Raw genomic sequence first — 26,773 nt, 5'->3', positions numbered from 1 at the left:
CACAGAAAGTCGACGGGAAAATATGTCAATATATACATTGCTATATGGTGAACTAAGCCTTAGGCCAGCAACAATGTAGAGGACCTGACCCTTAGAAACTTACAGGTAAGCTGGAATCTTCAAAAGTTCAAATAATTATAAGGAAAAAGATTTATTAAAATGAATAACCAAGAGTTTTAACTGACATCAGAAGATCAAAAATATAAACCCTGAGAACATAGAAAAAAGGTAAATAAAGATATGAGCAGAACTTAATACAACAGAAAACGGATAAAATTGAGGTGATTTAGTAAGTCCAAAGAATATTCTTTGAAAAGATTTAAAAGACACACTTAGATTAAAGAAAACAAAAACATAAGTAAAGAATATAGAGAAAGAGTCAGAACAATGTTATAGCAGAGAGCATATGAAATGCCAGTAAATTTGAACATATCTGTAAAGAGGACCATTTCCTATCCCCTAAAGTTTACCAAAACTGACACAAGAGGAAATCATTTAAGGTCATCATGTCTGCCCTTCGCCATCTCAGAACGCCCTGGCCTAAGAATGCAGCATCTGTAGTCCATGGTGACCTGCGGAGAAGGGGCGGTGCTGAGGGAGGTTGGAACACTGCCCTCACTGAGGGAGTGGGTGTGGCCATCTCTGCTGTGACTGAACAAAGGGCAGTGGAGCCCGGGACCCAGGGCAGGGCCCTCAGAGCCCGGCTGGCCCAGTGGGGTGTCACAAGCATTTAGGCCCAGGCCAAAGGGCGCCTTCTTTGTCTGCACAGCTGCCCAAACTCTCACCTTTCCACTCAGGCCGCCCTCTTACTTGAAGTGTGTGTGGAACGTGTCCACGCAGTACTCCTCGCTGCACAACTAACCATAGGTCTGGGCATCGTAGCTTCCTGCCAGGTGACTGACGTTCGCAGGCTGATGGGTCCCAGGGACACACACGGAGAGGCTCCTACCTGTGCCACAGGCCGCCCACTGCCCCTGCCCCAGATTGGGGGCTGCAAACCAGCCCTGTCTGAGTCCCCTGCCTCTAGAGGGAGTATTGGACCAACTCTTCTAGAAAACGGGGTCCTCGCAGGCAACTCATTGGAGGGACACACATAAATCTTTGCCGACTTTCTGCTGAAACATACGAGCTTTCACACCTAAGCCTCTTATAAGGTCAGCTGTTTAGCTATACATGAGCTATGATCTAAATTTACACAATAATGAAGAAATCAGCTACAAGGGGAGAAAATCAGCAAAAACCATCAATACCAGAATTAGATTCCCAAGGCCATCCATCAGATGTTGGAATAATCCGGTGCAAGGCAGGAAATATACATAAAACTGGAACTGAAACAAGGAATAAGGATGTTTTCAGAGACTGGTAGGATCTTTAAAACATTTTTAAATTACATGTCATTGATAAAGCTAAGTACTCAAAGGTTGTGTATTACAACAGATTAATCATTGTGAAGAGTGAAATTATGCTGTTTTGAAAACTATGGCAGGTCAGATTTTCTGCCTAATTATATAAAGATTTATCTAAAAATTACACATTATTTCAAAGGCTTATTGGCTGTGAAATAAGTTAAGGGTATTTCAAATGGCTTGTCTGCCAAGAAAGGTGAGAAGTAGGGAATCACAGAAAGTCGAGGGGAAAATATGTAAATATATACATTGCTCTATGGTGAACTAAGCCTTAGGCCAGCAACAATGTAGAGGACCTGACACTTAGAAACTTACTAGTAAGCTGAAATCTTCAAAAGTTCCAATCTTTATAAGGAAAAAGATTTATTAACATGAATAACCAAGTGTTTTAATTGACATCAGAAGATCAAAACAATAAACCCTGAGACCATAGAAAAAAGATAAATAAAGATATGAGCAGAACTTAATACAACAGAAAACGTATAAAATTGACGTGATTTAGTAAGTCCAAAGAATATTCTTTGAAAAGATTTAAAAGACACAGTTTTTTTAAGGACAACAAAAACATAAGTAAAGAATATACAGAAAGAGTCAGAACAATGTTATAGCAGAGAATATATGAAATGCCAGTAAATTTGAACATTTCTGTAAAGGGGACCCTTTCCTAGCTCCTAACGTTAACCAAAACTGACACAAGAGGAAATCATTTAAGGTCATCATGTCTGCCCTTGGCATTCTCGGAACGCCCTGGCCTAAGAATGCAGCATCTGTAGTCCCTGGTAACCTGCGGAGAGGGGGCGGGGCTGAGGGAGGTTGGAACACTGCCCTCACTGAGGGAGTGGGTGTGGCCATCTCTGCTATGACTGAACAAATGGCAGTGGATACCGGGACCCAGGGCAGGACCCTCAGATCCCGGCTGGCCCAGTGGGGTGTCACACGTATTTAGGCCCAGGACAAAGGGTGCCTTCTTTGTCTGCACAGCTGCCCAAACTCTCACCTTTCCACTCAGGCCGCCCTGTTACTTGAAGTGTGTGTGGAACGTGTCCACGCAGTACTCCTCGCTGAACAGCTAACCATAAGTCTGGGCATCGTGGCTTCCTGCCAGGTGACTGAAGTTCGCAGGAAGATGGGTCCCAGGGACACACATGGAGAGGCTCATAACTGGGCCACAGGCCGCCAAATGCCCCTGCCCCAGATTGGAGGCTGCAAACCAGCCCTGTCTGAGTCCCCTGCCTCTAGAGGGAGTATTGGACCAACTGTTCTAGAAAACGGGGTCCTCGCAGGCAACTCATTGGAGGAAAACAAATAAATCTTTGCCGACTTTCTGCTGAAACTTACGAGCTTTCACACCTAAGCCTCTTACAAGGTCAGCTGTTTAGCTATACATAAGCTCATGATCTAAATTTACACAATAATGAAGAAATCAGCTACAAGGGGAGACAATCAGCAAAAACCATCAATACCAGAATTAGATTCCCAAGGCCATCCATCAGATGTTGGAATAATCAGGTGCAAGGCAGGAAATATACATAAAACTGGAACTGAAACAAGGTACAAGGATGTTTTCAGAGACTGGTAGGATGTTTGAAACATTTTTAAAGTACATGTCATTGATAAAGCTAAGTACTCAAAGGTTGTGTATTACAACAGATTAATCATTGAGAAGTGTGAAATTATGCTGTTTTGAAAAATATGGCAGGTCAGATTTTCTGCCTAATTATATAAGAAGATTTATCTAAAAATTACACTTTATTTCAAAGGCTTATTGGCTGTGAAATAAGTTAAGGGTATTTCAAATGGCTTGTCTGCCAAGAAAGGTGAGATGTAGGGAATCACAGACAGTCGAGGGGAAAATATGTCAATATATACATTGCTATATGGTGAACTAAGCCTTAGGCCAGCAACAATGTAGAGGACCTGACCCTTAGAAACTTACAAGTAAGCTGGAATCTTCAAAAGTTCAAATCTTTATAAGGAAAATGATTTATTAAAATGAATAACCAAGTGTTTTAATTGACATCAGAAGATCAAAACAATAAACCCTGAGAACATAGAAAAAAGATAAATAAAGACATGAGCAGAACTTAATACAACAGAAAACGTATAAAATTGACGTGATTTAGTAAGTCCAAAGAATATTCTTTGAAAAGATTGAAAAGACACACTTTGATTAAGGAAAACAAAAACATAAGGAAAGAATATACAGAAAGAGTCAGGACAATGTTATAGCAGAGAATATATGAAATGCCAGTAAATTTGAACATTTATGTAAAGGGGACCATTTCCTAGCCCCTAAAGTTTACCAAAACTGACACAAGAGGAAATCATTTAAGGTCATCATGTCTGCCCTTGGCCTTCTCAGAACGCCCTGGAATAAGAATGCAGCATCTGTAGTCCATGGTAACCTGCGGAGAAGGGGCGGGGCTGAGGGAGGTTGGAACACTGCCCTCACTGAGGGAGTGGGTGTGGCCATCTCTGCTGTGACTGAACAAAGGACAGTGGAGCCAGGGACCCAGGGCAGGGCCCTCAGAATCCGGCAGGCCCTGTGTTGTGTCACACGCATTTAGGCCCAGGCCAAAGGGCACCTTCTTTGTCTGCACAGCTGCCCAAAGTCTCACCTTTCCACTCAGGCTGCCCTCTTACTTGGAGTGCATGTAGAACGTGTCCGCGCAGTACACCACGCTGCACAGTTAACCATAGGTCTGGGCATCATAGCTTCCTGCCAGGTGACTGAAGTTCGCAGGCAGATGGGTCTCTGGGACACATGCGGAGAGGCTCCTACCTGGGCCATAGGCCGCCCAATGCCCCTGCCCCAATTGCGGGATGCAAACCAGCCCTGTCTGAATCCCCTGCCTCTAGAGGGAGTATTGGACGAACTCTCCTATAAAACGGTGTCCTCGCGGTCAACTCATTGTAGGGACACAAATAAATCTTTGCCGACTTTCTGCTGAAACTTACGAGCTTTCACACCTAAGCCTCTTACAAGGTCAGCTGTTTAGCTATACATAAGCTCATGATCTAAATTTACACAATAAGGAAGAAATCAGCTACAAGGGGAGACAATCAGCAAAAACCATCAATACCAGAATTAGATTCCCAAGGCCATCCATCAGATGTTGGAATAATCAGGTGCAAGGCAGCAAATATACATAAAACTGGAACTGAAACAAGGAACAAGGATGTTTTCAAAGACTGTAGGATCTTTAAACATTTTTAAAGTACATGTCTGTGATAAAGCTAAGTACTCAAAGTTTGTGTAATACAACAGATTAATCATTGAGAAGGTGAAATTATGCTGTTTTGAAAACTATGGCAGGTCAGACTTTCTGCCTAATTATATAAGAAGGTTTATCTAAACATTACAAATTATTTCAAAGACTTATTGGCTGTGAAAAAAGTTAAGGGTATTTCAACTGGCTTGTCTGCAAAGACAGGTGAAATGTAGGGAATCACAGAAAGTCGAGGGGAATATATTTCAATATATACATTGCTATATGGTGAACTAAGCCATAGGCCAGCAACAATGTAGAGGACCTGAACCTTAGAAACTTACAAGTAAGCTGGAATCTTCAAAAGTTCAAATCTTTATAAGTAAAAAGATTTATTAAAATCAATAACCAAGTGTTATAATTGACATCAGAAGATCAAACCAATAAACCCTGAGGACATAGAAAAAAGATAAATAAAGATATGAGCAGAACTTAATACAACAGAAAACGTATAAAAGAGAGGTGATTTAGTAAGTACAAAGAATATTCTTTGAAAAGATTTAAAAGACACACTTTGATTATGGAAAACAAAAACATAAGTAAAGAATATACAGAAAGATTCAGAACAACGTTATAGCAGAGAATATATGAAATGCCTGTAAATTTGAACATTTCTGTAAAGAGGACCATTTAGTAGCCCCTAAAGTTTACCAATACTGACACAAGAGGAAATCATTTAAGGTCATCATGTCTGCCCTTGGCCTTCTCAGAACGCCCTGGCCTCAGAATGCAGCATCTGTATTCCATGGTAACCTGCGGAGAAGGGTCGGGGTGAGGGAGGTTAGAACACAGCCCTCACTGAGGGAGTGGGTGTGGCCATCTCTGTTGTGACTGAACAAAGGGCAGTGGAGCCAGGGACCCAGGGCAGGGCCCTCAGAGCCTGGCAGGCCCAGTGGTGTGTCACAAGCATTTAGGCGCAGGCCAAAGTGTGCCTTCTTTGTCTGCACAGCTGCCCAAACTCTCACTTTCCACTCAGGCCGCCCTCTTACTTGAAGTGTGTGTGGAACGTGTCTGCGCAGTACACCTCGCTGCACAGCTAACCACAGGTCTGGGCATCGTAGCTTCCTGCCAGGTGACTGAAGTTCGCAGGCAGATTGGTCCCGGAGACACACGCGGAGTGGGTCCTACCTTGGCCACAGGCCGCCCACTGCCCCTGCCCCAGATTGGGGGCCGCAAAGCAGCCCTGTCTGAATCACCAGCCTCTAGAGGGAATATTAGACCAACTCTCCTATAAAACGGTGTCCTCGCGGGCAACTCATTGGAGGGACACAAATAAATCTTTGCCGACTTTCTGCTGAAACTTATGAGCGTTCACACATAATCCACTTACAAGGTCAGCTGTTTAGCTAAACATGAGCTCATGATCTAAATTTACACAATAATGAAGAAATCAGCTACAAGGGGAGACAATCAGCAAAAACCATCAATACCAGAATTAGATTCCCAAGGCCATCCATCAGATGTTAGAATAATCAGGTGCAAGGCAGGAAATATACATAAAACTGGAACTGAAACAAGGAACAAGGATGTTTTCAGAGACTGGTAGGAACTTTAAAACATTTTTAAAGTACATGTCATTGATAAAGCTAAGTACTCAAAGGTTGTGTATTACAACAGATTAATCATTGAGAAGAGTGAAATTATGCTGTTTTGAAAACTATGGCAGGTCAGATTTTCTGCCTAATTATATAAGAAGATTTATCTAAAAATTACACATTATTTCAAAGACTTATTGGCTGTGAAATAAGTTAAGGGTAGTTCAAATGGCTTGTCTGCAAAGAAAGGTGAGATGTAGGGAATCACAGAAAGTCGAGGGGAAAATATGTAAATATATACATTGCTCTATGGTGAACTAAGCCTTAGGCCAGCAACAATGTAGAGGACCTGACCCTTAGAAACTTACAAGTAAGCTGGAATATTCAAAAGTTCAAATCTTTATTAGGAATAAGATTTATTAAAATGAATAACCAAGTGTTTTAATTAACATCAGAAGAACAAACCAATAAACCATGAGAACATAGAAAAAAGATAAAGATATGAGCAGAACTTAATACAACAGAAAACGTATAAAATTGAGGTGATTTAGTAAGTCCAAAGAATATTCTTTGAAAAGATTTAAAAGACACACTTTGACTAAGGAAAACAAAAACATAAGTAAAGAATATAGAGAAAGAGTCAGAACAATGTTATAGCAGAGAATATATGAAATGCCAGTAAATTTGAACATTTCTGTAAAGAGGACCATTTCCTAGCCCCTAAAGTTTACCAAAACTGACACAAGAGGAAATCATTTAAGGTCATCATGTCTGCCCTTGGCCATCTCAGAAAGCCCTGGCCTAAGAATGCAGCATCTGTAGTCCATGGTAACCTGCGGAGAAGGGGCGGGGCTGAGGGAGGTTGGAACACTGCCCTCACTGAGGGAGTGGGTGTGGCCATCTCTGCTGTGACTGAACAAAGGACAGTGGAGCCAGGGACCCAGGGCAGGGCCCTCAGAATCCGGCAGGCCCTGTGTTGTGTCACACGCATTTAGGCCCAGGCCAAAGGGCGCCTTCTTTGTCTGCACAGCTGCCCAAACTCTCACCTTTCCACTCAGGCCGCCGTCTTACTTGAAGTGTGTGTGGAACGTGTCCACGCAGTACTCCTCGCTGCACAACTAACCATAGGTCTGGGCATCGTAGCTTCCTGCCAGGTGACTGACGTTCGCAGGCAGATGGGTCCCAGGGACACACACGGAGAGGCTCCTACCTGGGCCACAGGCCGCCCACTGCCCCTGCCCCAGATTGGGGGCTGCAAACCAGCCCTGTCTGAGTCCCCTGCCTCTAGAGGGAGTATTGGACCAACTCTTCTAGAAAATGGGGTCCTCGCAGGCAACTCATTGGAGGGACACAAATAAATCTTTGCCGACTTTCTGCTGAAACATACGAGCTTTCACACCTAAGCCTCTTATAAGGTCAGCTGTTTAGCTATACATGAGCTCATGATCTAAATTTACACAATAATGAAGAAATCAGCTACAAGGGGAGACAATCAGCAAAAACCATCAATACCAGAATTAGATTCCCAAGGCCATCCATCAGATGTTGGAATAATCAGGTGCAAGGCAGGAAATATACATAAAACTGGAACTGAAACAAGGTACAAGGATGTTTTCAGAGACTGGTAGGATGTTTGAAACATTTTTAAAGTACATGTCATTGATAAAGCTAAGTACTCAAAGGTTGTGTATTACAACAGATTAATCATTGAGAAGTGTGAAATTATGCTGTTTTGAAAAATATGGCAGGTCAGATTTTCTGCCTAATTATATAAGAAGATTTATCTAAAAATTACACTTTATTTCAAAGGCTTATTGGCTGTGAAATAAGTTAAGGGTATTTCAAATGGCTTGTCTGCCAAGAAAGGTGAGATGTAGGGAATCACAGACAGTCGAGGGGAAAATATGTCAATATATACATTGCTATATGGTGAACTAAGCCTTAGGCCAGCAACAATGTAGAGGACCTGACCCTTAGAAACTTACAAGTAAGCTGGAATCTTCAAAAGTTCAAATCTTTATAAGGAAAATGATTTATTAAAATGAATAACCAAGTGTTTTAATTGACATCAGAAGATCAAAACAATAAACCCTGAGAACATAGAAAAAAGATAAATAAAGACATGAGCAGAACTTAATACAACAGAAAACGTATAAAATTGAGGTGATTTAGTAAGTCCAAAGAATATTCTTTGAAAAGATTGAAAAGACACACTTTGATTAAGGAAAACAAAAACATAAGGAAAGAATATACAGAAAGAGTCAGGACAATGTTATAGCAGAGAATATATGAAATGCCAGTAAATTTGAACATTTATGTAAAGGGGACCATTTCCTAGCCCCTAAAGTTTACCAAAACTGACACAAGAGGAAATCATTTAAGGTCATCATGTCTGCCCTTGGCCTTCTCAGAACGCCCTGGAATAAGAATGCAGCATCTGTAGTCCATGGTAACCTGCGGAGAAGGGGCGGGGCTGAGGGAGGTTGGAACACTGCCCTCACTGAGGGAGTGGGTGTGGCCATCTCTGCTGTGACTGAACAAAGGACAGTGGAGCCAGGGACCCAGGGCAGGGCCCTCAGAATCCGGCAGGCCCTGTGTTGTGTCACACGCATTTAGGCCCAGGCCAAAGGGCACCTTCTTTGTCTGCACAGCTGCCCAAAGTCTCACCTTTCCACTCAGGCTGCCCTCTTACTTGGAGTGCATGTAGAACGTGTCCGCGCAGTACACCACGCTGCACAGTTAACCATAGGTCTGGGCATCATAGCTTCCTGCCAGGTGACTGAAGTTCGCAGGCAGATGGGTCTCTGGGACACATGCGGAGAGGCTCCTACCTGGGCCATAGGCCGCCCAATGCCCCTGCCCCAATTGCGGGATGCAAACCAGCCCTGTCTGAATCCCCTGCCTCTAGAGGGAGTATTGGACGAACTCTCCTATAAAACGGTGTCCTCGCGGTCAACTCATTGTAGGGACACAAATAAATCTTTGCCGACTTTCTGCTGAAACTTCCGAGCTTTCACACCTAAGCCTCTTACAAGGTCAGCTGTTTAGCTATACATAAGCTCATGATCTAAATTTACACAATAAGGAAGAAATCAGCTACAAGGGGAGACAATCAGCAAAAACCATCAATACCAGAATTAGATTCCCAAGGCCATCCATCAGATGTTGGAATAATCAGGTGCAAGGCAGCAAATATACATAAAACTGGAACTGAAACAAGGAACAAGGATGTTTTCAAAGACTGTAGGATCTTTAAACATTTTTAAAGTACATGTCTGTGATAAAGCTAAGTACTCAAAGTTTGTGTAATACAACAGATTAATCATTGAGAAGGTGAAATTATGCTGTTTTGAAAACTATGGCAGGTCAGACTTTCTGCCTAATTATATAAGAAGGTTTATCTAAACATTACAAATTATTTCAAAGACTTATTGGCTGTGAAAAAAGTTAAGGGTATTTCAACTGGCTTGTCTGCAAAGACAGGTGAAATGTAGGGAATCACAGAAAGTCGAGGGGAATATATTTCAATATATACATTGCTATATGGTGAACTAAGCCATAGGCCAGCAACAATGTAGAGGACCTGAACCTTAGAAACTTACAAGTAAGCTGGAATCTTCAAAAGTTCAAATCTTTATAAGTAAAAAGACTTATTAAAATCAATAACCAAGTGTTATAATTGACATCAGAAGATCAAACCAATAAACCCTGAGGACATAGAAAAAAGATAAATAAAGATATGAGCAGAACTTAATACAACAGAAAACGTATAAAATAGAGGTGATTTAGTAAGTACAAAGAATATTCTTTGAAAAGATTTAAAAGACACACTTTGATTATGGAAAACAAAAACATAAGTAAAGAATATACAGAAAGATTCAGAACAACGTTATAGCAGAGAATATATGAAATGCCTGTAAATTTGAACATTTCTGTAAAGAGGACCATTTAGTAGCCCCTAAAGTTTACCAATACTGACACAAGAGGAAATCATTTAAGGTCATCATGTCTGCCCTTGGCCTTCTCAGAACGCCCTGGCCTCAGAATGCAGCATCTGTATTCCATGGTAACTTGCGGAGAAGGGTCGGGGTGAGGGAGGTTAGAACACAGCCCTCACTGAGGGAGTGGGTGTGGCCATCTCTGCTGTGACTGAACAAAGGGCAGTGGAGCCAGGGACCCAGGGCAGGGCCCTCAGAGCCTGGCAGGCCCAGTGGTGTGTCACAAGCATTTAGGCGCAGGCCAAAGTGTGCCTTCTTTGTCTGCACAGCTGCCCAAACTCTCACTTTCCACTCAGGCCGCCCTCTTACTTGAAGTGTGTGTGGAACGTGTCTGCGCAGTACACCTCGCTGCACAGCTAACCATAGGTCTGGGCATCGTAGCTTCCTGCCAGGTGACTGAAGTTCGCAGGCAGATTGGTCCCGGAGACACACGCGGAGTGGGTCCTACCTTGGCCACAGGCCGCCCACTGCCCCTGCCCCAGATTGGGGGCCGCAAAGCAGCCCTGTCTGAATCACCAGCCTCTAGAGGGAATATTAGACCAACTCTCCTATAAAACGGTGTCCTCGCGGGCAACTCATTGGAGGGACACAAATAAATCTTTGCCGACTTTCTGCTGAAACTTATGAGCGTTCACACATAATCCACTTACAAGGTCAGCTGTTTAGCTAAACATGAGCTCATGATCTAAATTTACACAATAATGAAGAAATCAGCTACAAGGGGAGACAATCAGCAAAAACCATCAATACCAGAATTAGATTCCCAAGGCCATCCATCAGATGTTAGAATAATCAGGTGCAAGGCAGGAAATATACATAAAACTGGAACTGAAACAAGGAACAAGGATGTTTTCAGAGACTGGTAGGAACTTTAAAACATTTTTAAAGTACATGTCATTGATAAAGCTAAGTACTCAAAGGTTGTGTATTACAACAGATTAATCATTGAGAAGAGTGAAATTATGCTGTTTTGAAAACTATGGCAGGTCAGATTTTCTGCCTAATTATATAAGAAGATTTATCTAAAAATTACACATTATTTCAAAGACTTATTGGCTGTGAAATAAGTTAAGGGTAGTTCAAATGGCTTGTCTGCAAAGAAAGGTGAGATGTAGGGAATCACAGAAAGTCGAGGGGAAAATATGTAAATATATACATTGCTCTATGGTGAACTAAGCCTTAGGCCAGCAACAATGTAGAGGACCTGACCCTTAGAAACTTACAAGTAAGCTGGAATATTCAAAAGTTCAAATCTTTATTAGGAATAAGATTTATTAAAATGAATAACCAAGTGTTTTAATTAACATCAGAAGAACAAACCAATAAACCATGAGAACATAGAAAAAAGATAAAGATATGAGCAGAACTTAATACAACAGAAAACGTATAAAATTGAGGTGATTTAGTAAGTCCAAAGAATATTCTTTGAAAAGATTTAAAAGACACACTTTGATTAAGGAAAACAAAAACATAAGTAAAGAATATAGAGAAAGAGTCAGAACAATGTTATAGCAGAGAATATATGAAATGCCAGGAAATTTGAACATTTCTGTAAAGAGGACCATTTCCTAGCCCCTAAAGTTTACCAAAACTGACACAAGAGGAAATCATTTAAGGTCATCATGTCTGCCCTTGGCCATCTCAGAAAGCCCTGGCCTAAGAATGCAGCATCTGTAGTCCATGGTAATCTGCGGAGAAGGGGCGGGGCTGAGGGAGGTTGGAACACTGCCCTCACTGAGGGAGTGGGTGTGGCCATCTCTGCTGTGACTGAACAAAGGACAGTGGAGCCAGGGACCCAGGGCAGGGCCCTCAGAATCCGGCAGGCCCTGTGTTGTGTCACACGCATTTAGGCCCAGGCCAAAGGGCGCCTTCTTTGTCTGCACAGCTGCCCAAACTCTCACCTTTCCACTCAGGCCGCCCTCTTACTTGAAGTGTGTGTGGAACGTGTCCACGCAGTACTCCTCGCTGCACAACTAACCATAGGTCTGGGCATCGTAGCTTCCTGCCAGGTGACTGACGTTCGCAGGCAGATGGGTCCCAGGGACACACACGGAGAGGCTCCTACCTGGGCCACAGGCCGCCCACTGCCCCTGCCCCAGATTGGGGGCTGCAAACCAGCCCTGTCTGAGTCCCCTGCCTCTAGAGGGAGTATTGGACCAACTCTTCTAGAAAATGGGGTCCTCGCAGGCAACTCATTGGAGGGACACAAATAAATCTTTGCCGACTTTCTGCTGAAACATACGAGCTTTCACACCTAAGCCTCTTATAAGGTCAGCTGTTTAGCTATACATGAGCTCATGATCTAAATTTACACAATAATGAAGAAATCAGCTACAAGGGGAGAAAATCAGCAAAAACCATCAATACCAGAATTAGATTCCCAAGGCCATCCATCAGATGTTGGAATAATCAGGTGCAAGGCAGGAAATATACATAAAACTGGAACTGAAACAAGGTACAAGGATGTTTTCAGAGACCGGTAGGATCTTTAAAACATTTTTAAAGTACATGTCATTGATAAAGCTAAGTACTCAAAGGTTGTGTATTACAACAGATTAATCATTGTGAAGAGTGAAATTATGCTGTTTTGAAAACTATGGCAGGTCCGATTTTCTGCCTAATTATATAAGAAGATTTATCTAAAAATTACACTTTATTTCAAAGGCTTATTGGCTGTGAAATAAGTTAAGGGTATTTCAAATGGCTTGTCTGCCAAGAAAGGTGAGAAGTAGGGAATCACAGAAAGTCGAGGGGAAAATATGTAAATATATACATTGCTCTATGGTGAACTAAGCCTTAGGCCAGCAACAATGTAGAGGACCTGACACTTAGAAACTTACAAGTAAGCTGAAATCTTCAAAAGTTCCAATCTTTATAAGGAAAAAGATTTATTAACATGAATAACCAAGTGTTTTAATTGACATCAGAAGATCAAAACAATAAACCCTGAGACCATAGAAAAAAGATAAATAAAGATATGAGCAGAACTTAATACAACAGAAAACGTATAAAATTGACGTGATTTAGTAAGTCCAAAGAATATTCTTTGAAAAGATTTAAAAGACACAGTTTTTTTAAGGACAACAAAAACATAAGTAAAGAATATACAGAAAGAGTCAGAACAATGTTATAGCAGAGAATATATGAAATGCCAGTAAATTTGAACATTTCTGTAAAGGGGACCCTTTCCTAGCTCCTAACGTTAACCAAAACTGACACAAGAGGAAATCATTTAAGGTCATCATGTCTGCCCTTGGCATTCTCCGAACGCCCTGGCCTAAGAATGCAGCATCTGTAGTCCCTGGTAACCTGCGGAGAGGGGGCGGGGCTGAGGGAGGTTGGAACACTGCCCTCACTGAGGGAGTGGGTGTGGCCATCTCTGCTATGACTGAACAAATGGCAGTGGATACCGGGACCCAGGGCAGGACCCTCAGATCCCGGCTGGCCCAGTGGGGTGTCACACGTATTTAGGCCTGGGACAAAGGGTGCCTTCTTTGTCTGCACAGCTGCCCAAACTCTCACCTTTCCACTCAGGCCGCCCTGTTACTTGAAGTGTGTGTGGAACGTGTCCACGCAGTACTCCTCGCTGAACAGCTAACCATAAGTCTGGGCATCGTGGCTTCCTGCCAGGTGACTGAAGTTCGCAGGAAGTTGGGTCCCAGGGACACACATGGAGAGGCTCATAACTGGGCCACAGGCCGCCAAATGCCCCTGCCCCAGATTGGAGGCTGCAAACCAGCCCTGTCTGAGTCCCCTGCCTCTAGAGGGAGTATTGGACCAACTGTTCTAGAAAACGGGGTCCTCGCAGGCAACTCATTGGAGGAAAACAAATAAATCTTTGCCGACTTTCTGCTGAAACTTACGAGCTTTCACACCTAAGCCTCTTACAAGGTCAGCTGTTTAGCTATACATAAGCTCATGATCTAAATTTACACAATAATGAAGAAATCAGCTACAAGGGGAGACAATCAGCAAAAACCATCAATACCAGAATTAGATTCCCAAGGCCATCCATCAGATGTTGGAATAATCAGGTGCAAGGCAGGAAATATACATAAAACTGGAACTGAAACAAGGTACAAGGATGTTTTCAGAGACTGGTAGGATGTTTGAAACATTTTTAAAGTACATGTCATTGATAAAGCTAAGTACTCAAAGGTTGTGTATTACAACAGATTAATCATTGAGAAGTGTGAAATTATGCTGTTTTGAAAAATATGGCAGGTCAGATTTTCTGCCTAATTATATAAGAAGATTTATCTAAAAATTACACTTTATTTCAAAGGCTTATTGGCTGTGAAATAAGTTAAGGGTATTTCAAATGGCTTGTCTGCCAAGAAAGGTGAGATGTAGGGAATCACAGACAGTCGAGGGGAAAATATGTCAATATATACATTGCTATATGGTGAACTAAGCCTTAGGCCAGCAACAATGTAGAGGACCTGACCCTTAGAAACTTACAAGTAAGCTGGAATCTTCAAAAGTTCAAATCTTTATAAGGAAAATGATTTATTAAAATGAATAACCAAGTGTTTTAATTGACATCAGAAGATCAAAACAATAAACCCTGAGAACATAGAAAAAAGATAAATAAAGACATGAGCAGAACTTAATACAACAGAAAACGTATAAAATTGAGGTGATTTAGTAAGTCCAAAGAATATTCTTTGAAAAGATTGAAAAGACACACTTTGATTAAGGAAAACAAAAACATAAGGAAAGAATATACAGAAAGAGTCAGGACAATGTTATAGCAGAGAATATATGAAATGCCAGTAAATTTGAACATTTATGTAAAGGGGACCATTTCCTAGCCCCTAAAGTTTACCAAAACTGACACAAGAGGAAATCATTTAAGGTCATCATGTCTGCCCTTGGCCTTCTCAGAACGCCCTGGAATAAGAATGCAGCATCTGTAGTCCATGGTAACCTGCGGAGAAGGGGCGGGGCTGAGGGAGGTTGGAACACTGCCCTCACTGAGGGAGTGGGTGTGGCCATCTCTGCTGTGACTGAACAAAGGACAGTGGAGCCAGGGACCCAGGGCAGGGCCCTCAGAATCCGGCAGGCCCTGTGTTGTGTCACACGCATTTAGGCCCAGGCCAAAGGGCACCTTCTTTGTCTGCACAGCTGCCCAAAGTCTCACCTTTCCACTCAGGCTGCCCTCTTACTTGGAGTGCATGTAGAACGTGTCCGCGCAGTACACCACGCTGCACACTTAACCATAGGTCTGGGCATCATAGCTTCCTGCCAGGTGACTGAAGTTCGCAGGCAGATGGGTCTCTGGGACACATGCGGAGAGGCTCCTACCTGGGCCATAGGCCGCCCAATGCCCCTGCCCCAATTGCGGGATGCAAACCAGCCCTGTCTGAATCCCCTGCCTCTAGAGGGAGTATTGGACGAACTCTCCTATAAAACGGTGTCCTCGCGGTCAACTCATTGTAGGGACACAAATAAATCTTTGCCGACTTTCTGCTGAAACTTACGAGCTTTCACACCTAAGCCTCTTACAAGGTCAGCTGTTTAGCTATACATAAGCTCATGATCTAAATTTACACAATAAGGAAGAAATCAGCTACAAGGGGAGACAATCAGCAAAAACCATCAATACCAGAATTAGATTCCCAAGGCCATCCATCAGATGTTGGAATAATCAGGTGCAAGGCAGCAAATATACATAAAACTGGAACTGAAACAAGGAACAAGGATGTTTTCAAAGACTGTAGGATCTTTAAACATTTTTAAAGTACATGTCTGTGATAAAGCTAAGTACTCAAAGTTTGTGTAATACAACAGATTAATCATTGAGAAGGTGAAATTATGCTGTTTTGAAAACTATGGCAGGTCAGACTTTCTGCCTAATTATATAAGAAGGTTTATCTAAACATTACAAATTATTTCAAAGACTTATTGGCTGTGAAAAAAGTTAAGGGTATTTCAACTGGCTTGTCTGCAAAGACAGGTGAAATGTAGGGAATCACAGAAAGTCGAGGGGAATATATTTCAATATATACATTGCTATATGGTGAACTAAGCCATAGGCCAGCAACAATGTAGAGGACCTGAACCTTAGAAACTTACAAGTAAGCTGGAATCTTCAAAAGTTCAAATCTTTATAAGTAAAAAGATTTATTAAAATCAATAACCAAGTGTTATAATTGACATCAGAAGATCAAACCAATAAACCCTGAGGACATAGAAAAAAGATAAATAAAGATATGAGCAGAACTTAATACAACAGAAAACGTATAAAAGAGAGGTGATTTAGTAAGTACAAAGAATATTCTTTGAAAAGATTTAAAAGACACACTTTGATTATGGAAAACAAAAACATAAGTAAAGAATATACAGAAAGATTCAGAACAACGTTATAGCAGAGAATATATGAAATGCCTGTAAATTTGAACATTTCTGTAAAGAGGACCATTTAGTAGCCCCTAAAGTTTACCAATACTGACACAAGAGGAAATCATTTAAGGTCATCATGTCTGCCCTTGGCCTTCTCAGAACGCCCTGGCCTCAGAATGCAGCATCTGTATTCCATGGTAACCTGCGGAGAAGGGTCGGGGTGAGGGAGGTTAGAACACAGCCCTCACTGAGGGAGTGGGTGTGGCCATCTCTGTTGTGACTGAACAAAGGGCAGTGGAGCCAGGGACCCAGGGCAGGGCCCTCAGAGCCTGGCAGGCCCAGTGGTGTGTCACAAGCATTTAGGCGCAGGCCAAAGTGTGCCTTCTTTGTCTGCACAGCTGCCCAAACTCTCACTTTCCACTCAGGCCGCCCTCTTACTTGAAGTGTGTGTGGAACGTGTCTGCGCAGTACACCTCGCTGCACAGCTAACCACAGGTCTGGGCATCGTAGCTTCCTGCCAGGTGACTGAAGTTCGCAGGCAGATTGGTCCCGGAGACACACGCGGAGTGGGTCCTACCTTGGCCACAGGCCGCCCACTGCCCCTGCCCCAGATTGGGGGCCGCAAAGCAGCCCTGTCTGAATCACCAGCCTCTAGAGGGAATATTAGACCAACTCTCCTATAAAACGGTGTCCTCGCGGGCAACTCATTGGAGGGACACAAATAAATCTTTGCCGACTTTCTGCTGAAACTTATGAGCGTTCACACATAATCCACTTACAAGGTCAGCTGTTTAGCTAAACATGAGCTCATGATCTAAATTTACACAATAATGAAGAAATCAGCTACAAGGGGAGACAATCAGCAAAAACCATCAATACCAGAATTAGATTCCCAAGGCCATCCATCAGATGTTAGAATAATCAGGTGCAAGGCAGGAAATATACATAAAACTGGAACTGAAACAAGGAACAAGGATGTTTTCAGAGACTGGTAGGAACTTTAAAACATTTTTAAAGTACATGTCATTGATAAAGCTAAGTACTCAAAGGTTGTGTATTACAACAGATTAATCATTGAGAAGAGTGAAATTATGCTGTTTTGAAAACTATGGCAGGTCAGATTTTCTGCCTAATTATATAAGAAGATTTATCTAAAAATTACACATTATTTCAAAGACTTATTGGCTGTGAAATAAGTTAAGGGTAGTTCAAATGGCTTGTCTGCAAAGAAAGGTGAGATGTAGGGAATCACAGAAAGTCGAGGGGAAAATATGTAAATATATACATTGCTCTATGGTGAACTAAGCCTTAGGCCAGCAACAATGTAGAGGACCTGACCCTTAGAAACTTACAAGTAAGCTGGAATATTCAAAAGTTCAAATCTTTATTAGGAATAAGATTTATTAAAATGAATAACCAAGTGTTTTAATTAACATCAGAAGAACAAACCAATAAACCATGAGAACATAGAAAAAAGATAAAGATATGAGCAGAACTTAATACAACAGAAAACGTATAAAATTGAGGTGATTTAGTAAGTCCAAAGAATATTCTTTGAAAAGATTTAAAAGACACACTTTGACTAAGGAAAACATAAACATAAGTAAAGAATATAGAGAAAGAGTCAGAACAATGTTATAGCAGAGAATATATGAAATGCCAGTAAATTTGAACATTTCTGTAAAGAGGACCATTTCCTAGCCCCTAAAGTTTACCAAAACTGACACAAGAGGAAATCATTTAAGGTCATCATGTCTGCCCTTGGCCATCTCAGAAAGCCCTGGCCTAAGAATGCAGCATCTGTAGTCCATGGTAACCTGCGGAGAAGGGGCGGGGCTGAGGGAGGTTGGAACACTGCCCTCACTGAGGGAGTGGGTGTGGCCATCTCTGCTGTGACTGAACAAAGGACAGTGGAGCCAGGGACCCAGGGCAGGGCCCTCAGAATCCGGCAGGCCCTGTGTTGTGTCACACGAATTTAGGCCCAGGCCAAAGGGCGCCTTCTTTGTCTGCACAGCTGCCCAAACTCTCACCTTTCCACTCAGGCCGCCGTCTTACTTGAAGTGTGTGTGGAACGTGTCCACGCAGTACTCCTCGCTGCACAACTAACCATAGGTCTGGGCATCGTAGCTTCCTGCCAGGTGACTGACGTTCGCAGGCAGATGGGTCCCAGGGACACACACGGAGAGGCTCCTACCTGGGCCACAGGCCGCCCACTGCCCCTGCCCCAGATTGGGGGCTGCAAACCAGCCCTGTCTGAGTCCCCTGCCTCTAGAGGGAGTATTGGACCAACTCTTCTAGAAAATGGGGTCCTCGCAGGCAACTCATTGGAGGGACACAAATAAATCTTTGCCGACTTTCTGCTGAAACATACGAGCTTTCACACCTAAGCCTCTTATAAGGTCAGCTGTTTAGCTATACATGAGCTCATGATCTAAATTTACACAATAATGAAGAAATCAGCTACAAGGGGAGACAATCAGCAAAAACCATCAATACCAGAATTAGATTCCCAAGGCCATCCATCAGATGTTGGAATAATCAGGTGCAAGGCAGGAAATATACATAAAACTGGAACTGAAACAAGGTACAAGGATGTTTTCAGAGACTGGTAGGATGTTTGAAACATTTTTAAAGTACATGTCATTGATAAAGCTAAGTACTCAAAGGTTGTGTATTACAACAGATTAATCATTGAGAAGTGTGAAATTATGCTGTTTTGAAAAATATGGCAGGTCAGATTTTCTGCCTAATTATATAAGAAGATTTATCTAAAAATTACACTTTATTTCAAAGGCTTATTGGCTGTGAAATAAGTTAAGGGTATTTCAAATGGCTTGTCTGCCAAGAAAGGTGAGATGTAGGGAATCACAGACAGTCGAGGGGAAAATATGTCAATATATACATTGCTATATGGTGAACTAAGCCTTAGGCCAGCAACAATGTAGAGGACCTGACCCTTAGAAACTTACAAGTAAGCTGGAATCTTCAAAAGTTCAAATCTTTATAAGGAAAATGATTTATTAAAATGAATAACCAAGTGTTTTAATTGACATCAGAAGATCAAAACAATAAACCCTGAGAACATAGAAAAAAGATAAATAAAGACATGAGCAGAACTTAATACAACAGAAAACGTATAAAATTGAGGTGATTTAGTAAGTCCAAAGAATATTCTTTGAAAAGATTGAAAAGACACACTTTGATTAAGGAAAACAAAAACATAAGGAAAGAATATACAGAAAGAGTCAGGACAATGTTATAGCAGAGAATATATGAAATGCCAGTAAATTTGAACATTTATGTAAAGGGGACCATTTCCTAGCCCCTAAAGTTTACCAAAACTGACACAAGAGGAAATCATTTAAGGTCATCATGTCTGCCCTTGGCCTTCTCAGAACGCCCTGGAATAAGAATGCAGCATCTGTAGTCCATGGTAACCTGCGGAGAAGGGGCGGGGCTGAGGGAGGTTGGAACACTGCCCTCACTGAGGGAGTGGGTGTGGCCATCTCTGCTGTGACTGAACAAAGGACAGTGGAGCCAGGGACCCAGGGCAGGGCCCTCAGAATCCGGCAGGCCCTGTGTTGTGTCACACGCATTTAGGCCCAGGCCAAAGGGCACCTTCTTTGTCTGCACAGCTGCCCAAAGTCTCACCTTTCCACTCAGGCTGCCCTCTTACTTGGAGTGCATGTAGAACGTGTCCGCGCAGTACACCACGCTGCACAGTTAACCATAGGTCTGGGCATCATAGCTTCCTGCCAGGTGACTGAAGTTCGCAGGCAGATGGGTCTCTGGGACACATGCGGAGAGGCTCCTACCTGGGCCATAGGCCGCCCAATGCCCCTGCCCCAATTGCGGGATGCAAACCAGCCCTGTCTGAATCCCCTGCCTCTAGAGGGAGTATTGGACGAACTCTCCTATAAAACGGTGTCCTCGCGGGCAACTCATTGTAGGGACACAAATAAATCTTTGCCGACTTTCTGCTGAAACTTCCGAGCTTTCACACCTAAGCCTCTTACAAGGTCAGCTGTTTAGCTATACATAAGCTCATGATCTAAATTTACACAATAAGGAAGAAATCAGCTACAAGGGGAGACAATCAGCAAAAACCATCAATACCAGAATTAGATTCCCAAGGCCATCCATCAGATGTTGGAATAATCAGGTGCAAGGCAGCAAATATACATAAAACTGGAACTGAAACAAGGAACAAGGATGTTTTCAAAGACTGTAGGATCTTTAAACATTTTTAAAGTACATGTCTGTGATAAAGCTAAGTACTCAAAGTTTGTGTAATACAACAGATTAATCATTGAGAAGGTGAAATTATGCTGTTTTGAAAACTATGGCAGGTCAGACTTTCTGCCTAATTATATAAGAAGGTTTATCTAAACATTACAAATTATTTCAAAGACTTATTGGCTGTGAAAAAAGTTAAGGGTATTTCAACTGGCTTGTCTGCAAAGACAGGTGAAATGTAGGGAATCACAGAAAGTCGAGGGGAATATATTTCAATATATACATTGCTATATGGTGAACTAAGCCATAGGCCAGCAACAATGTAGAGGACCTGAACCTTAGAAACTTACAAGTAAGCTGGAATCTTCAAAAGTTCAAATCTTTATAAGTAAAAAGACTTATTAAAATCAATAACCAAGTGTTATAATTGACATCAGAAGATCAAACCAATAAACCCTGAGGACATAGAAAAAAGATAAATAAAGATATGAGCAGAACTTAATACAACAGAAAACGTATAAAATAGAGGTGATTTAGTAAGTACAAAGAATATTCTTTGAAAAGATTTAAAAGACACACTTTGATTATGGAAAACAAAAACATAAGTAAAGAATATACAGAAAGATTCAGAACAACGTTATAGCAGAGAATATATGAAATGCCTGTAAATTTGAACATTTCTGTAAAGAGGACCATTTAGTAGCCCCTAAAGTTTACCAATACTGACACAAGAGGAAATCATTTAAGGTCATCATGTCTGCCCTTGGCCTTCTCAGAACGCCCTGGCCTCAGAATGCAGCATCTGTATTCCATGGTAACCTGCGGAGAAGGGTCGGGGTGAGGGAGGTTAGAACACAGCCCTCACTGAGGGAGTGGGTGTGGCCATCTCTGCTGTGACTGAACAAAGGGCAGTGGAGCCAGGGACCCAGGGCAGGGCCCTCAGAGCCTGGCAGGCCCAGTGGTGTGTCACAAGCATTTAGGCGCAGGCCAAAGTGTGCCTTCTTTGTCTGCACAGCTGCCCAAACTCTCACTTTCCACTCAGGCCGCCCTCTTACTTGAAGTGTGTGTGGAACGTGTCTGCGCAGTACACCTCGCTGCACAGCTAACCATAGGTCTGGGCATCGTAGCTTCCTGCCAGGTGACTGAAGTTCGCAGGCAGATTGGTCCCGGAGACACACGCGGAGTGGGTCCTACCTTGGCCACAGGCCGCCCACTGCCCCTGCCCCAGATTGGGGGCCGCAAAGCAGCCCTGTCTGAATCACCAGCCTCTAGAGGGAATATTAGACCAACTCTCCTATAAAACGGTGTCCTCGCGGGCAACTCATTGGAGGGACACAAATAAATCTTTGCCGACTTTCTGCTGAAACTTATGAGCGTTCACACATAATCCACTTACAAGGTCAGCTGTTTAGCTAAACATGAGCTCATGATCTAAATTTACACAATAATGAAGAAATCAGCTACAAGGGGAGACAATCAGCAAAAACCATCAATACCAGAATTAGATTCCCAAGGCCATCCATCAGATGTTAGAATAATCAGGTGCAAGGCAGGAAATATACATAAAACTGGAACTGAAACAAGGAACAAGGATGTTTTCAGAGACTGGTAGGAACTTTAAAACATTTTTAAAGTACATGTCATTGATAAAGCTAAGTACTCAAAGGTTGTGTATTACAACAGATTAATCATTGAGAAGAGTGAAATTATGCTGTTTTGAAAACTATGGCAGGTCAGATTTTCTGCCTAATTATATAAGAAGATTTATCTAAAAATTACACATTATTTCAAAGACTTATTGGCTGTGAAATAAGTTAAGGGTAGTTCAAATGGCTTGTCTGCAAAGAAAGGTGAGATGTAGGGAATCACAGAAAGTCGAGGGGAAAATATGTAAATATATACATTGCTCTATGGTGAACTAAGCCTTAGGCCAGCAACAATGTAGAGGACCTGACCCTTAGAAACTTACAAGTAAGCTGGAATATTCAAAAGTTCAAATCTTTATTAGGAATAAGATTTATTAAAATGAATAACCAAGTGTTTTAATTAACATCAGAAGAACAAACCAATAAACCATGAGAACATAGAAAAAAGATAAAGATATGAGCAGAACTTAATACAACAGAAAACGTATAAAATTGAGGTGATTTAGTAAGTCCAAAGAATATTCTTTGAAAAGATTTAAAAGACACACTTTGATTAAGGAAAACAAAAACATAAGTAAAGAATATAGAGAAAGAGTCAGAACAATGTTATAGCAGAGAATATATGAAATGCCAGGAAATTTGAACATTTCTGTAAAGAGGACCATTTCCTAGCCCCTAAAGTTTACCAAAACTGACACAAGAGGAAATCATTTAAGGTCATCATGTCTGCCCTTGGCCATCTCAGAAAGCCCTGGCCTAAGAATGCAGCATCTGTAGTCCATGGTAATCTGCGGAGAAGGGGCGGGGCTGAGGGAGGTTGGAACACTGCCCTCACTGAGGGAGTGGGTGTGGCCATCTCTGCTGTGACTGAACAAAGGACAGTGGAGCCAGGGACCCAGGGCAGGGCCCTCAGAATCCGGCAGGCCCTGTGTTGTGTCACACGCATTTAGGCCCAGGCCAAAGGGCGCCTTCTTTGTCTGCACAGCTGCCCAAACTCTCACCTTTCCACTCAGGCCGCCCTCTTACTTGAAGTGTGTGTGGAACGTGTCCACGCAGTACTCCTCGCTGCACAACTAACCATAGGTCTGGGCATCGTAGCTTCCTGCCAGGTGACTGACGTTCGCAGGCAGATGGGTCCCAGGGACACACACGGAGAGGCTCCTACCTGGGCCACAGGCCGCCCACTGCCCCTGCCCCAGATTGGGGGCTGCAAACCAGCCCTGTCTGAGTCCCCTGCCTCTAGAGGGAGTATTGGACCAACTCTTCTAGAAAATGGGGTCCTCGCAGGCAACTCATTGGAGGGACACAAATAAATCTTTGCCGACTTTCTGCTGAAACATACGAGCTTTCACACCTAAGCCTCTTATAAGGTCAGCTGTTTAGCTATACATGAGCTCATGATCTAAATTTACACAATAATGAAGAAATCAGCTACAAGGGGAGAAAATCAGCAAAAACCATCAATACCAGAATTAGATTCCCAAGGCCATCCATCAGATGTTGGAATAATCAGGTGCAAGGCAGGAAATATACATAAAACTGGAACTGAAACAAGGTACAAGGATGTTTTCAGAGACCGGTAGGATCTTTAAAACATTTTTAAAGTACATGTCATTGATAAAGCTAAGTACTCAAAGGTTGTGTATTACAACAGATTAATCATTGTGAAGAGTGAAATTATGCTGTTTTGAAAACTATGGCAGGTCCGATTTTCTGCCTAATTATATAAGAAGATTTATCTAAAAATTACACTTTATTTCAAAGGCTTATTGGCTGTGAAATAAGTTAAGGGTATTTCAAATGGCTTGTCTGCCAAGAAAGGTGAGAAGTAGGGAATCACAGAAAGTCGAGGGGAAAATATGTAAATATATACATTGCTCTATGGTGAACTAAGCCTTAGGCCAGCAACAATGTAGAGGACCTGACACTTAGAAACTTACAAGTAAGCTGAAATCTTCAAAAGTTCCAATCTTTATAAGGAAAAAGATTTATTAACATGAATAACCAAGTGTTTTAATTGACATCAGAAGATCAAAACAATAAACCCTGAGACCATAGAAAAAAGATAAATAAAGATATGAGCAGAACTTAATACAACAGAAAACGTATAAAATTGACGTGATTTAGTAAGTCCAAAGAATATTCTTTGAAAAGATTTAAAAGACACAGTTTTTTTAAGGACAACAAAAACATAAGTAAAGAATATACAGAAAGAGTCAGAACAATGTTATAGCAGAGAATATATGAAATGCCAGTAAATTTGAACATTTCTGTAAAGGGGACCCTTTCCTAGCTCCTAACGTTAACCAAAACTGACACAAGAGGAAATCATTTAAGGTCATCATGTCTGCCCTTGGCATTCTCCGAACGCCCTGGCCTAAGAATGCAGCATCTGTAGTCCCTGGTAACCTGCGGAGAGGGGGCGGGGCTGAGGGAGGTTGGAACACTGCCCTCACTGAGGGAGTGGGTGTGGCCATCTCTGCTGTGACTGAACAAATGGCAGTGGATACCGGGACCCAGGGCAGGACCCTCAGATCCCGGCTGGCCCAGTGGGGTGTCACACGTATTTAGGCCCAGGACAAAGGGTGCCTTCTTTGTCTGCACAGCTGCCCAAACTCTCACCTTTCCACTCACGCCGCCCTGTTACTTGAAGTGTGTGTGCAACGTGTCCACGCAGTACTCCTCGCTGAACAGCTAACCATAAGTCTGGGCATCGTGGCTTCCTGCCAGGTGACTGAAGTTCGCGGGAAGATGGGTCCCAGGGACACACATGGAGAGGCTCATAACTGGGCCACAGGCCGCCCACTGCCCCTGCCCCAGATTGGGGGCCGCAAAGCAGCCCTGTCTTAGTCCCCTGCCTCTACAGGGAGTATTGGACCCACTGTTCTAGAAAACGGGGTCCTCGCAGGCAACTCATTGGAGGAACACAAATAAATCTTTGCCGACTTTCTGCTGAAACTTACGAGCTTTCACACCTAAGCCTCTTACAAAGTCAGCTGTTTAGCTATACATAAGCTCATGATCTAAATTTACACAATAATGAAGAAATCAGCTACAAGGGGAGACAATCAGCAAAAACCATCAATACCAGAATTAGATTCCCAAGGCCATCCATCAGATGTTGGCATAATCAGGTGCAAGGCAGGAAATATACATAAAACTGGAACTGAAACAAGGAACAAGGATGTTTTCAGAGACTGGTAGGATCTTTAAAACATTTTTAAAGTACATGTCATTGATAAAGCTAAGTACTCAAAGGTTGTGTATTACAACAGATTAATCATTGAGAAGAGTGAAATTATGCTGTTTTGAAAACTATGGCAGGTCAGATTTTCTGCCTAATTATGTAAGAAGATTTATCTAAAAATTACACATTATTTCAAAGACTTATTGGCTGTGAAATAAGTTAAGGGTATTTCAAATGGCTTGTCTACAAAGAAAGGTGAGATATAGGGAATCACAGAAAGTCGACGGGAAAATATGTCAATATATACATTGCTATATGGTGAACTAAGCCTTAGGCCAGCAACAATGTAGAGGACTTGACCCTTAGAAACTTACAAGTAAGCTGAAATCTTCAAAAGTTCAAATCATTATAAGGAAAAAGATTTATTAAAATGAATAACCAAGAGTTTTAACTGACATCAGAAGATCAAAAATATAAACCCTGAGAACATAGAAAAAAGGTAAATAAAGATATGAGCAGAACTTAATACAACAGAAAACGGATAAAATTGAGGTGATTTAGTAAGTCCAAAGAATATTCTTTGAAAAGATTTAAAAGACACACTTAGATTAAAGAAAACAAAACATAAGTAAAGAATATAGAGAAAGAGTCAGAACAATGTTATAGCAGAGAGCATATGAAATGCCAGTAAATTTGAACATATCTGTAAAGAGGAACATTTCCTAGCCCCTAAAGTTTACCAAAACTGACACAAGAGGAAATCATTTAAGGTCATCATGTCTGCCCTTGGCCATCTCAGAACGCCCTGGCCTAAGAATGCAGCATCTGTAGTCCATGGTGACCTGCGGAGAAGGGGCGGTGCTGAGGGAGGTTGGAACACTGCCCTCACTGAGGGAGTGGGTGTGGCCATCTCTGCTGTGACTGAACAAAGGGCAGTGGAGCCCGGGACCCAGGGCAGGGCCCTCAGAGCCGGGTAGGCCCAGTGGGGTGTCACAAGCATTTAGGCCCAGGCCAAAGGGTGCCTTCTTTGTCTGCACAGCTGCCCAAACTCTCACCTTTCCACTCAGGCCGCCCTCTTACTTGAAGTGTGTGTGGAACGTGTCCACGCAGTACTCCTCGCTGCACAACTAACCATAGGTCTGGGCATCGTA

Source organism: Mesoplodon densirostris, chromosome 6, assembly GCF_025265405.1.
Source record: "Mesoplodon densirostris isolate mMesDen1 chromosome 6, mMesDen1 primary haplotype, whole genome shotgun sequence".
NCBI lineage: Eukaryota > Metazoa > Chordata > Mammalia > Artiodactyla > Ziphiidae > Mesoplodon > Mesoplodon densirostris.
The sequence above is the reverse complement of the archived record's forward strand: the minus strand, read 5'-3'. Positions refer to the sequence as shown.